Here is a 653-nt window from a genome sequence, read left to right on the forward strand (position 1 = left end):
TTATGAAATTTTTTAGATTTCAAAAAAATAATTTAAATCCACCCCTGGTGCGAATTGAATGTAACATAAAAGATTAATTTGGAAAAAAATTTAAGACCAATATAGAAAATTGGTTTAAAAAGGATTTCATGCATAATTTTATTTTAGTTTTTTATAAAAAACCACAAATTTAATATTATAAATAATTTTCTTTAATATCCGTGATTTAATCAAGGATGTATACAATTGATACAATCAATTATAATTTAGAAGTTGGTCTTCTGGGTTGCCCTCCAAGTCATTATTACTGGAATGAGTATCAGGATTTAGCAGGCAAGCAAAAATCAGAGAAATCATCTGAAAGAAATGAAAGGTTTTGAAGTTACTAGAAATAAATAATTAGATGGTAGAAAGAAAGGATAGTGAAGACAGAAAATTAGGTAGCTTACCATGCATATGGAAGCACATATAATGCTAAAACCTTTGCATTCAAAGGGAGCATTGCTTGATAAAAACAATGCTGAAACAACAGTTATTATATTGTAAGTATTTGGCATTGTAAGTAGAATGGTTTCATGAGAAGCTGATTTTAGGATTCCACTCACAAGTTAAAGGACTCATGACAATTGGTGATAATAGATCAGATATAGATTGTGCCCCAGCAATAAAAGTTT

This window comes from Cicer arietinum, chromosome 4, assembly GCF_000331145.2.
Source record: "Cicer arietinum cultivar CDC Frontier isolate Library 1 chromosome 4, Cicar.CDCFrontier_v2.0, whole genome shotgun sequence".
Taxonomy (NCBI): Eukaryota; Viridiplantae; Streptophyta; class Magnoliopsida; order Fabales; family Fabaceae; genus Cicer; species Cicer arietinum.